Raw genomic sequence first — 10,000 nt, 5'->3', positions numbered from 1 at the left:
AACCACCTCAGTCAGGCCAACCAAGATCACCAACCACCTCAGTCAGGCCAACCAAGATCACCAACCACCTCAGTCAGGCCAACCAAGATCACCAACCACCTCAGTCAGGCCAACCAAGATCACCAACCACCTCAGTCAGGTCAACCAAGATCACCAACCACCCCAGTCAGGCCAACCAAGATCACCAACCACCTCAGTCAGGCCAACCAAGATCACCAACCACCTCAGTCAGGCCAACCAAGATCACCAACCACCTCAGTCAGGCCAACCAAGATCACCAACCACCTCAGTCAGGTCAACCAAGATCACCAACCACCCCAGTCAGGCCAACCAAGATCACCAACCACCTCAGTCAGGCAAACCAAGATCACCAACCACCTCAGTCAGGCCAACCAAGATCACCAACCACCTCAGTCAGGCCAACCAAGATCACCAACCACCTCAGTCAGGCCAACCAAGATCACCAACCACCTCAGTCAGGTCAACCAAGATCACCAACCACCCCAGTCAGGCCAACCAAGATCACCAACCACCTCAGTCAGGCCAACCAAGATCACCAACCACCTCAGTCAGGCCAACCAAGATCACCAACCACCTCAGTCAGGCCAACCAAGATCACCAACCACCTCAGTCAGGCCAACCAAGATCACCAACCACCTCAGTCAGGCCAACCAAGATCACCAACCACCCCAGTCAGGCCAACCAAGATCACCAACCACCTCAGTCAGGCCAACCAAGATCACCAACCACCTCAGTCAGGCCAACCAAGATCACCAACCACCTCAGTCAGGTCAACCAAGATCACCAACCACCCCAGTCAGGCCAACCAAGATCACCAACCACCTCAGTCAGGCCAACCAAGATCACCAACCACCTCAGTCAGGCCAACCAAGATCACCAACCACCTCAGTCAGGCCAACCAAGATCACCAACCACCTCAGTCAGGCCAACCAAGATCACCAACCACCTCAGTCAGGTCAACCAAGATCACCAACCACCTCAGTCAGGCCAACCAAGATCACCAACCACCCAGTCAGGTAAACCAAGATCACCAACCACCCAGTCAGGTAAACCAAGATCACTAACCACCTCAGTCAGGCCAACCAAGATCATCATCCACCATGTCAGGTCAACCAAGACCACCAACCACCCCAATCAGGCCAACCAAGATCACCAACCACCCAGTCAGGCCAACCAAGATCACCAACCACCCAGTCAGGTAAACCAAGATCACCAACCACCCAGTCAGGTAAACCAAGATCACTAACCACCTCAGTCAGGCCAACCAAGATCATCATCCACCATGTCAGGTCAACCAAGATCACCAACCACCTCAGTCAGGTCAACCAAGATCATCATCCACCATGTCAGGTCAACCAAGATCACCAACCACCCAGTCAGGTCAACCAAGATCACCATCCACCCTGTCAGGTCAACCAAGATCACCAACCACCAAGTCAGGTCAACCAAGACCACCAACCACCCCAATCAGGCCAACCAAGATCACCAACCACCCAGTCAGGCCAACCAAGATCACCAACCACCCAGTCAGGCCAACCAAGATAACCAACCACCCCAGGAGTACTTTTGCACAGTCAGCTCAACCAACACCATGCATGCACACAAATTGATATTGCTGAGTGGCCATTAGTCCTGTCAGATTCACTAAGGACTGATCTGGTAAGCAAAAGGCCACACTTCAGATTCTGGCCTGGTAGACCCACACTTCAGATTCTGGCCTGGCAGACCCAGACTTCAGATTCTGGCCTGGTAGACCCACACTTCAGATTCTGGCCTGGTAGACCCACACTTCAGATTCTGGCCTGGTAGACCCACACTTCAGATTCTGGCCTGGTAGACCCACACTTCAGATTCTGGCCTGGTAGACCCACACTTCAGATTCTGGCCTGGTAGACCCACACTTCAGATTCTGGCCTGGTAGACCCACACTTCAGATTCTGGCCTGGTAGACCCACACTTCAGATTCTGGCCTGGTAGACCCAGACTTCAGATTCTGGCCTGGTAGACCCAGACTTCAGATTCTGGCCTGGTAGACCCACACTTCAGATTCTGGCCTGGTAGACCCACACTTCAGATTCTGGCCTGGTAGACCCCGACTTCAGATTCTGGCCTGGTAGACCCACACTTCAGATTCTGGCATGGCAGACCCAGACTTCAGATTCTGGCCTGGTAGACCCACACTTCAGATTCTGGCCTGGTAGACCCAGACTTCAGATTCTGGCCTGGTAGACCCACACTTCAGATTCTGGCCTGGTAGACCCACACTTCAGATTCTGGCCTGGTAGACCCACACTTCAGATTCTGGCCTGGTAGACCCAGACTTCAGATTCTGGCCTGGTAGACCCAGACTTCAGATTCTGGCCTGGTAGACCCACACTTCAGATTCTGGCCTGGTAGACCCCGACTTCAGATTCTGGCCTGGTAGACCCACACTTCAGATTCTGGCCTGGTAGACCCACACTTCAGATTCTGGCCTGGTAGACCCACACTTCAGATTCTGGCCTGGTAGACCCCGACTTCAGATTCTGGCCTGGTAGACCCACACTTCAGATTCTGGCCTGGTAGACCCACACTTCAGATTCTGGCCTGGCAGACCCAGACTTCAGATTCTGGCCTGGTAGACCCACACTTCAGATTCTGGCCTGGTAGACCCACACTTCAGATTCTGGCCTGGTAGACCCACACTTCAGATTCTGGCCTGGTAGACCCACACTTCAGATTCTGGCCTGGTAGACCCAGACTTCAGATTCTGGCCTGGTAGACCCAGACTTCAGATTCTGGCCTGGTAGACCCACACTTCAGATTCTGGCCTGGTAGACCCACACTTCAGATTCTGGCCTGGTAGACCCACACTTCAGATTCTGGCCTGGTAGACCCACACTTCAGATTCTGGCCTGGTAGACCCACACTTCAGATTCTGGCCTGGTAGACCCACACTTCAGATTCTGGCCTGGTAGACCCACACTTCAGATTCTGGCCTGGTAGACCCACACTTCAGATTCTGGCCTGGTAGACCCACACTTCAGATTCTGGCCTGGTAGACCCACACTTCAGATTCTGGCCTGGTAGACCCACACTTCAGATTCTGGCCTGGTAGACCCACACTTCAGATTCTGGCCTGGTAGACCCAGACTTCAGATTCTGGCCTGGTAGACCCAGACTTCAGATTCTGGCCTGGTAGACCCACACTTCAGATTCTGGCCTGGTAGACCCACACTTCAGATTCTGGCCTGGTAGACCCCGACTTCAGATTCTGGCCTGGTAGACCCACACTTCAGATTCTGGCATGGCAGACCCAGACTTCAGATTCTGGCCTGGTAGACCCACACTTCAGATTCTGGCCTGGTAGACCCAGACTTCAGATTCTGGCCTGGTAGACCCACACTTCAGATTCTGGCCTGGTAGACCCACACTTCAGATTCTGGCCTGGTAGACCCACACTTCAGATTCTGGCCTGGTAGACCCAGACTTCAGATTCTGGCCTGGTAGACCCAGACTTCAGATTCTGGCCTGGTAGACCCACACTTCAGATTCTGGCCTGGTAGACCCCGACTTCAGATTCTGGCCTGGTAGACCCACACTTCAGATTCTGGCCTGGTAGACCCACACTTCAGATTCTGGCCTGGTAGACCCACACTTCAGATTCTGGCCTGGTAGACCCCGACTTCAGATTCTGGCCTGGTAGACCCACACTTCAGATTCTGGCCTGGTAGACCCACACTTCAGATTCTGGCCTGGCAGACCCAGACTTCAGATTCTGGCCTGGTAGACCCACACTTCAGATTCTGGCCTGGTAGACCCACACTTCAGATTCTGGCCTGGTAGACCCACACTTCAGATTCTGGCCTGGTAGACCCACACTTCAGATTCTGGCCTGGTAGACCCAGACTTCAGATTCTGGCCTGGTAGACCCAGACTTCAGATTCTGGCCTGGTAGACCCACACTTCAGATTCTGGCCTGGTAGACCCACACTTCAGATTCTGGCCTGGTAGACCCACACTTCAGATTCTGGCCTGGTAGACCCACACTTCAGATTCTGGCCTGGTAGACCCACACTTCAGATTCTGGCCTGGTAGACCCAGACTTCAGATTCTGGCCTGGTAGACCCAGACTTCAGATTCTGGCCTGGTAGACCCACACTTCAGATTCTGGCCTGGTAGACCCCGACTTCAGATTCTGGCCTGGTAGACCCACACTTCAGATTCTGGCCTGGTAGACCCACACTTCAGATTCTGGCCTGGCAGACCCAGACTTCAGATTCTGGCCTGGTAGACCCACACTTCAGATTCTGGCCTGGTAGACCCACACTTCAGATTCTGGCCTGGTAGACCCACACTTCAGATTCTGGCCTGGTAGACCCAGACTTCAGATTCTGGCCTGGTAGACCCAGACTTCAGATTCTGGCCTGGTAGACCCAGACTTCAGATTCTGGCCTGGTAGTCCCACACTTCAGATTCTCCAAGAGACACATGCTTTCACCACCGCTACATGTTCAGGTCAACGGAGAGAAAATCAAGCGTAGTTGGATCACCTAGTCAAGTAAGAACAATGCGGTCTTTTGTTTTTGTTCAAAATTGTTCTCAAAGAAGTCGTACAAAACGTTAATAGACGGACAATGTGTGCCTGGGTCAATATTGGAGTGTTATTGAAACAACATGACAACAGCCCAGAACACATGAAAAAACCTGGTGGCAAGAGCTGTGTCTTAAACAGGGGAAAACAATTGACCAGGTGGTCAAATGTCCCTCGTGGAAATATGTCCCTCGTGGAAATGTCCCTCGTGGAAATGTCCCTCGTGGAAATGTCCCTCGTCGAAATGTCCCTCGTGGAAATGTCCCTCGTGGAAATGTCCCTCGTGGAAATGTCCCTCGTCGAAATGTCCCTCATTGAAGCAGAGAAGCAGTGGTGGTGAGAGGTTCTCACTGGGGGTATTTGCTATTATTCCGTCTTGAGCAGAGAGGAACCTAGCTTTGAGGGGGTCTGTTGACACATTACGTCATCACAACAATAGGAAGTAGAGCTAAATTTCCAAGTTCGACCCGGTTTTAAAAAGGAACATGTTAGACATATCAATAGTGGAAAACAACAGGCGACATACCTAGGAAAAATAATACAAAATGCATCGTCTCCTGTATCACTGAACACAATGGTGGCTGAAGTACTTTTCAATCATTTTGGACTACACCCCCAGACACCAGTCAACAGGAGCAGATATCTGTATACATATATATATATATATATATATATACAAACATTTGGTCTTGAGGAAACTCCAAAGATCTAGGGTTTCTCATAGCCTTTGCAAAGATGGTGCCGACAGAGAGGATCACATCGCTTCGCGTTCTTCGGAAACTATGCAGTATTTTTTTGTTTTTTTAATGTACTATTTCTTACATCGTTACCCCAGGAAAACTTATTACATGTTACATATGTCTTATTACATACAGCCGGAAAAACTATTGGATATAAGAGAGATGTCAACTTACCAGCACTACGACCAGGAATACAACCAGAACTACGACCAGGATTACGACCAGAACTACGACCAGAACTACGACCAGGAATACGACCAGGAATACGACCAGGATTATGACCAGAACTATGACCAGGATTACGACCAGGAATACGACCAGGAATACGACCAGGAATACGACCAGAACTACGACCAGGATTACGACCAGAACTACGACCAGAACTACGACCAGGAATACGACCAGGAATACGACCAGGAATACGACCAGGATTATGACCAGAACTACAACCAGGATTACGACCAGGATTACGACCAGGATTATGACCAGAACTACGACCAGGATTACGACCAGGATTACGACCAGGATTATGACCAGAACTACAACCAGCAATACGACCAGGAATACGACCAGGAATACGACCAGGAATATGACCAGAACTACAACCAGCAATACGACCAGGAATACGACCAGGAATACGACCAGGAATATGACCAGAACTACAACCAGCAATACGACCAGGAATATGACCAGGAATACGACCAGGAATACGACCAGGAATACGACCAGAACTACGACCAGGATTACGACCAGAACTACGACCAGAACTACGACCAGGAATACGACCAGGAATACGACCAGGAATACGACCAGGAATACGACCAGGATTATGACCAGAACTACAACCAGGATTACGACCATGATTACGACCAGGATTACGACCAGGATTATGACCAGAACTACGACCAGGATTACGACCAGGATTACGACCAGGATTACGACCAGGATTATGACCAGAACTACGACCAGGAATATGACTTTCCCGAAGCGGATCCTGTGTTCGAGCTGATTCCAAAGGCTGACCCACAACAACGTTGCCGTAGGAGAGGTAGACGGAGTGGCCTTCTTGTCAGACTTCGGAGGCGTGCACACCACCCATCGCTTTCGAGTACTTTACTCACTAATGTCCAGTCTCTAGATAACATGGTAGATTAAATTAAGGCTAGGGTTGCTTTCCAGAGAGACAACGGTGCACAATTGAGAGCATCCTGTCGGGCTGTATCACCCCCTGGTACGGTAACTGCACCACCCACAACCGCATGGCTATCCAGAGGGTGATGAGGTCTGCACAACGCATCACCGGGGGCAAACTACCTGCCCTCCAGGACACCTACACCACCCGATGTCACAGGAAGGCCATAAAGATAATCAAGGACAACAACCACCCGAGCCACTGCCTATTCACCCCACTATCATCCAGAAGGCGAGGTCAGTACAGGTGCATCACAACTTGGACCGAGAGACTGAAAAACAGCTTCTATCTCAAGGCCATCAGACTGTTAAACAGCCATCAAATCCAATTCTGCTTAGGGCCCCGAAAAAGGCTAGAGCCGGCCCTGGGATAATGATTGTAGAACGTTAGCCTGAGGTGAGAGCATTGGCGGAAGGACACGCACTCACATACACACAAACTCTCTCCTGTACGGACACACACAGAGAACCCAGTATGACATTGGTTCAGCTCCAGAGGGATAGAGGCTGATTGATGTTAAGAGAGTGTGTCTGCATGCACTAGGGACTGATATATGTTAAGAGTCTCTCTCTAGAGGGGAGGGAGGGAGGGAGGGAGGGGGAGGGAGGGAGGGAGGGAGGGAGGGAGGTTAAATGTAAAGCTGAATAGGAGCATGTGGTTTACCAACAAGATATCACGAATTGACTTCAGAATCAGACGTTTGTCTGAGCAGACTGACTGAGCAGACTCTCATACTGACAGTCAGCAGACTCTCACACTGACTGCTGAGCAGACTCTCACACTGACAGCTGAGCAGACTCTCACACTGACAGTCAGCAGACTCTCACACTGACAGTCAGCAGACTCTCACACTGACAGCTGAGCAGACTCTCACACTGACAGTCAGCAGACTCTCACACTGACAGTCAGCAGACTCTCACACTGACAGTCAGCAGACTCTCACACTGACAGTCAGCAGACTCTCACACTGACAGTCAGCAGACTCTCACACTGACAGCTGAGCAGACTCTCACACTGACAGTCAGCAGACTCTCACACTGACAGTCAGCAGACTCTCACACTGACCGTCAGCAGACTCTCACACTGACCGTCAGCAGACTCTCACACTGACCGTCAGCAGACTCTCACACTGACAGTCAGCAGACTCTCACACTGACAGTCAGCAGACTCTCACACTGACTGCTGAGCAGACTCTCATACTGACAGTCAGCAGACTCTCACACTGACCGTCAGCAGACTCTCACACTGACAGTCAGCAGACTCTCACACTGACTGCTGAGCAGACACCCACACGGACATTTAGCATCACAAATAAACTTTTCTTGATTGTTAACTTATGATGGACATGAGGTCTCAGAGGATTCTATTAGTGAGAAGAGAGAAAAGTGAAGAGAGAGAGAGAGAGGGAGAGACAGACAGAGAGAGAGAGAAAAGAGAAGAGAGAGAAGAGAGAGAAACAAAGAGAGAGAAAAAAGAGAAAAAGAGAGAGGAACCTCAGGCTAAAATCTGTTGGACAGAGATGAGAACAGTATGAGGCTGGGTATTATGGGATGTGTACGAGAGTGGAATGGTAGGTAGGGAGTCTGAGAAGTTTTCCAGCTCCAGGAAATGGATGTGAATCAGACAAAGGAGAACCATTTGGTAGAATATACCACTGGAGGTACAGGTGGAAGTAGCAGGATATGGTTTCAACGGCTTTGAGCATCAACATAAGAGCAGTCGGCCAGCCAGCCAGCCAATCAGCCAGCCAGCCAGCCAGCCAATCAGCCAGCCAGCCAATCAGCCAGCCAATCAGCCAGCCAATCAGCCAGCCAGCCAGCCAGCCAGCCAGCCAATCAGCCAGCCAGCCAATCAGCCAGCCAGCCAATCAGCCAGCCAGCCAGCCAGCCAATCAGCCAGCCAGCCAATCAGCCAGCCAGCCAATCAGCCAGCCAATCAGCCAGCCACGCAGCCAATCAGCCAGCCAATCAGCCAGCCAGCCAGCCAATCAGCCAGCCAGCCAGCCAATCAGCCAGCCAGCCAGCCAGTCAGCCAATCAGCCAGCCAGCCAGCCAATCAGCCAGCCAATCAGCCAGCCAGCCAGCCAATCAGCCAATCAGCCAGCCAATCAGCCAGCCAATCAGCCAGCCAGTTATCCAGTCAAGCCTGTTGATTTTTAATCCAAAGGTATCCGAGTGTTTGAGGATCCCATGTGGCTCAGTTGGTAGAGCATGGCACTTGCAACTCCAGGGTTGTGGGTTCAAATCCCAAGGGGGACCAGGACAAATGAAAATATATGCGCTCACGAACTGAGAAGTTTTCCAGCTCCAGGAAATGGATGTGAATCAGACAAAGGAGAACCATTTGGTAGAATATACCACTGGAGGTACAGGTGGAAGTAGCAGGATATGGTTTCAACGGCTTTGAGCATCAACATAAGAGCAGTCGGCCAGCCAGTCTACCAGTCAGCCAGTCTACCAGTCAGTCAGCCAGTCTACCAGTCAGCAGGTCAGCCAGTCAGGTGAAGTTTTAAAGAGTGGGAGCAGAGTGGTGGCTACTATCATATAAGCTGGTGCTAAGGTACAAAAGTCTGTTGACACTCTGATCCCTAGCATCTCACCTCAGTAGCAGATGAGGGACAACACAGCAGGAGACTTCAGCCAGTCTGCCTCCCCTCTGAGCTCTACCCTGTTGATGGTCCGATCCCTAGCATCTCACCTCAGTAGCAGATGAGGGACAACACAGCAGGTGACCTGAGCCAGTCTGCCTCCTCGTTCTGCTTTTGACGTGCTGACAGTCTAGTGTCTGTCCTCACAACAGGCCTAAATGAGATTAGGATGACCCTGAGGTGTAGTGTAGCAGTTGACCTTGATCTCGTCTGGTCCCTGTTTATCTCATTTCACATCAAGACAATCATCTGAGAGGGAGTGGGAAGAGCTCAGCCTGTATAATTCAGGTATAACACATAAGGTGGAGGGAGAGTAGGTTGTCTCACTTCACAACAAGCCTACTATATACTGTAAAAAGGGGGTCCTGAGTCCTGGGCCTCTCCTGCAAGGTGTTCTCTGGTGTATTACTATAATACCCACCTCAGTCCCTCAGTCCCTTAGTCCCTCAGTCCCTCAGTCCCTCAGTCCCTTAGCCCCTTAGACCCTCAGACCCTTAGCCCCTCTGCCCCTCAGTCCCTCAGTCCCTCAGTCCCTTAGACCCTCAGACCCTTAGCCCCTCAGTCCCTCAGACCCTTAGTCCCTTAGTCCCTCAGACCCTTAGACCCTCAGACCCTTAGCCCCTCAGCCCCTCAGCCCCTCAGTCCCTCAGTCCCTTAGACCCTCAGACCCTTAGCCCCTCAGCCCCTCAGTCCCTTAGACCCAAAGTCCCTCAGACCCTTAGTCCCTCAGACCCTTAGTCCCTTAGTCCCTCAGACCCTCAGACCCTTAGTCCCTCAGTCCCTCAGTTCCTCAGTCCCTCAGACCCTCAGACCCTCAGAACCTCAGA

The 10,000-nt window shown here is 51.3% G+C and overlaps 1 pseudogene; it reads left to right on the top strand.

The window, feature by feature from the left end:
• Window positions 1-5,496: 5,496 nt before the first annotated feature.
• LOC115127763 (PR domain zinc finger protein 10-like) overlaps window positions 5,497-10,000 on the top strand; it is a 99,429-nt pseudogene continuing 94,925 nt past the window's right edge.

Source organism: Oncorhynchus nerka, linkage group LG14 (genome assembly GCF_034236695.1).
Source record: "Oncorhynchus nerka isolate Pitt River linkage group LG14, Oner_Uvic_2.0, whole genome shotgun sequence".
Taxonomy (NCBI): Eukaryota; Metazoa; Chordata; class Actinopteri; order Salmoniformes; family Salmonidae; genus Oncorhynchus; species Oncorhynchus nerka.
Note: the sequence above shows the minus strand (reverse complement) of the source record. Positions and strands in the feature narration are given on the sequence as shown.